General features: G+C 34.4%; 1 pseudogene across 1 annotated transcript; it reads right to left on the bottom strand.

Annotated features, from left to right (window-relative positions):
- Window positions 1-268: 268 nt before the first annotated feature.
- On the bottom strand, window positions 269-600 carry LOC308345992 (large ribosomal subunit protein eL30-like; annotated as a pseudogene). The gene has a single exon. The product of its transcript is annotated as a large ribosomal subunit protein eL30-like (transcript).
- Between the last annotated feature and the right edge of the window lie 2,643 nt (window positions 601-3,243).

Raw genomic sequence — 3,243 nt, 5'->3', positions numbered from 1 at the left:
CAGTTCCCACATGACACCTTCAATAATACACATTCTCCAAGAGTTTCATATATATATGAATACAGAAATACATATTTTTATTGGACTGTATTTTTGCTTTATGCTATTTACTTCACATACCATACAGCAACAACTTCCTCCTCCTCCTCCTCTTCTTCTGCTGCTGCTTCTTCTTCTTCTTCTTCTTCTTCTTCTTCTTCTTCTTCTTCTTCTTCTTTTCTGTTAAACAAGCTCTGGCTAGTTTTCTTAAAGAAAAATTTTTCATGATTTACTTTTCACCAGTCTGTTCTGGCATGGCTTCTAATGATATCATTAACACCTGGATCAATGATAGTCAGTGTGCATACTCTGTAGAATTTCCCACATGCTGTTCCCAATTCAATATTATTGCCACTGTAGTGACACTAGTTTGGGCCAACAGTATTCCATTTCAGATTTCCATGAGGCTGGGCAGTTGTTGGTGAGGATGACCAGTTTCCCTTTACTATTTCTGGTCATAGTCTGCTTGTACCCCACCATGTACTTTCCACTTTTCATACTGAATTGGAGCCTAGAGCTGATTGACTCCAGTGACTTTTTCATCTTCTTTGCAGCCACCATCTTCCTGCTTTAGATATGGGATGGCCCCAACCAAGAGCGACCACCAAAATAGCCAGGACAGAGAAAGGAAAGAGCTCCCACAATGCCTTGATTCTCTGCCAGTATAGCTTGGTTGCCTGTATAGAAAATTTCCTTATTCATTTTTTTTTTTAATTATTAGAGTTTGAGAGCTTTCCATCATATGGGCATACCTTAATTCATTTAACCATCAAACACTATGAAAGCTTAAGCTGTTTCTGCTACTATAATAATACTACAGTGTAATTTTTTTGACACTTGTGTGTGTGTGTGTGTGCACACGCACATGTGTTTTAAATAAACTCTACCCCCAAAGTGGGGCTCGAATTCATGACTCCATCAAGAGTTGCATACTCTACCAAATGAGTCAGCCAGGCACGCAACAGTATAAAGTTTCATATAAATTTTATTTCATGAATATGTAACTATACAACTAGTAATAAACTTATGGAAGAAGAAATGCCTGGGTTAACAAGGTGCATAGAGTTTTTTAATATTTATAGATCTTCTAAAACTGTCCAACATGTGAGATGTACTGTTTACACCCTCACAAGCAACACATACTATTTTGTTACTAACAACTATACCAGTAGTGAGGGTTTAAGAATCTTACAAATACTAATCAATTCAAGAGATTAAATTCTATCAGTGTTGCTTTAATTTGAATTTCTATTAGGATTCTGATGGACATTAGGGTTAGGATTAGGACTTCATTCCCTAACTGTAGGAACCATTATATCATCTTATTTTATTAAGTCTACCCTTTTTGTTTAATTTTTATCTTATTCTTGATTTCTAGAACATCTTAGCAATATTAGCACACTTCTATGCTATAAATTGCAAATAGTTTTCCCTGTCTTTGTATTTGATTTTTGTATCTTTGCAATACAGATTTTATTCTAATGTAACTGATTTTTATAATGTAATGTTTTTCCTTCTATGGTTTCCAGATTAAGAATTATGGCTATGAAGCTCTGTTCCATTGTAAGATTATATATTTTCTCAGGTTTTCTTCTTATATTATTAAGAGTTCGTATACATATAAATGTTTTATCTATTCCTCTTAGAATATGATTTTTTGTTGTTTTGTTTGCCTTGTTTTTTGTTAGTTAGCTAACCATTTCTCACAACACTACTTACAAAGTAGTCATTTGTCTCAGTAAACAAAATTACATATTTCTACTACATATCTGCCAAGATTATTCATCTTGATTTTCCACTTTCTTCTTCTCTTCTACAGGGCATAAGTGCTTGAAAAAAAAATAAGCAATTACCAACATATACATGCATATGTACATATATATTTATGTATACATTGAATGTTTAGAAGAATAGAAGCCAGAGTTAAAGTAAACAGATAAAGTCAGTGTTACTCAATGAAGATAAGTACACAGTGTCCTTGGCTTGGTTATTCTTCAGGAAATCAGATTTCCATATCAGTTCTGCCTGATATCTGGTATAAAGATACCAATCATTTAAAAAAAAAAATCTCAAACTAAAGAGACACTAATTGTAGTAAATAATTCTAGTTATATGAAAAAAAATCATTCTCAGGGCACCTAGGTGGTGGAATCCGTTAAGCATCTAACTCTTGGTTTCAGCTCAGGTTGTAATCTCGGGGTCATGCGATGGGAGTCCTGTGTCAGGCTCCGCACTCAGTGCAGAGTCTGTTTGAGATTCTCTCTCCCTCTCCGTCTGCCCCTCCCCCTCATGATCTCTCTCTCTCTCTTCCTCTCTCACTCTAAAAAAAAAAAAAAAAAAGAATAAATTTAAAAAAAATTCATTCTCTTACAAGTTATTTGAAAAGCTGTCTTGGGCTTGGGAACACTATTCTGCATGGAAAAATTCTAAAGCTTTTTGGGATAGTGGTAAAACCCAAAAGGGCATATGCAATTAATAATTGACATTTTAAAAACTACCTTCTGAGAATTTCTAGTGGTTATTAAGTTAGGCAATAATGGGAGACAGGAAAGAAAAAGAAAATGCACATTCATTTAATGGCCCAAGGTCACAGATTAGAAAACTCTGGATGAAAATTGAGTGTTGAATGCAAATTTCAAATTCTTGAAGTTGAATATGTAATATAGTCTCCTTCTTAAGATTCCCCTACAAAATTTTTAATCAAAATTACAAAAAAAAATTTAAAAGAATCTATTTTGTAATATTTTGACATATAAATAAAAATGAAGAGTTATATGAAAATAGTTTCAATCACGGCATCTTAAGCAAACTACTGAAATACCATTACTAATGGTGATTTATAGAACAATCACTTTATCCAAGCACCATTCAAAGCCCCTCTCATATTAACTCATTTATTCCTCAAGTAACCAAATGAGCTAGGTACAAGTATTCTCTCCATTTTAGGACTAAAGAAGCTAGAGCAAAATGATTAAATAACTTGCCCAAGGTTCTATAGCCAGTAATGACCTAGCTGTGCAGAAACAAAATGAAAAATGACAGTTTCATCACCAGATCTGGCATGCAGGGATCTAGGATAGCTGCTGAAACTAGCTATAGAGCCCCAATGACCACAGCCACGATGCCCACCACGTACTACAGAAAAGAACTTGTATGCTCAAGAATCGAAAATCACCAACTGTGAATGGCTGTAACCATCTGCCA

Source organism: Martes martes (assembly GCF_963455335.1).
Source record: "Martes martes genome assembly, chromosome: 7".
Classification (NCBI taxonomy): Eukaryota; Metazoa; Chordata; class Mammalia; order Carnivora; family Mustelidae; genus Martes; species Martes martes.
The sequence above is the reverse complement of the archived record's forward strand: the minus strand, read 5'-3'. Positions and strand labels throughout refer to the sequence as shown.